The following is a 330-nucleotide window of genomic DNA, read 5'->3' as shown; positions in this document are numbered from 1 at the left end:
GTAGACGAAGAAGACAAACTGAAATATATTTCCAACGCCATTTCCTTATCCCCCCTCTTTATTCTCCCGTTCCCTTAGTCTCCCCTTCGATGATAAATAGCCAACCCGATTTGCCTATTAAGGTATGTATGCTTGTGTAAAGATTAATCGTCCAAAGTCTCAGGTAACATTCATGTGATTAATTACCTGGTTGTTTACAAGATGGCGGCGGTGCATGAGCTTTCTTCGTGTTCTTCTGTGTGTAAATGATGATCGAGTTGAATTAAGAGCGAGCGGGTGATCGGATAAAACGGTTGGTAACGGTTTTAACGAATGTTCGGGTAACGGTAG

The sequence above is a fragment of the Penaeus monodon genome, chromosome 29 (assembly GCF_015228065.2).
Source record: "Penaeus monodon isolate SGIC_2016 chromosome 29, NSTDA_Pmon_1, whole genome shotgun sequence".
In the NCBI taxonomy this organism is placed as follows: domain Eukaryota; kingdom Metazoa; phylum Arthropoda; class Malacostraca; order Decapoda; family Penaeidae; genus Penaeus; species Penaeus monodon.
Note: the sequence above shows the minus strand (reverse complement) of the source record.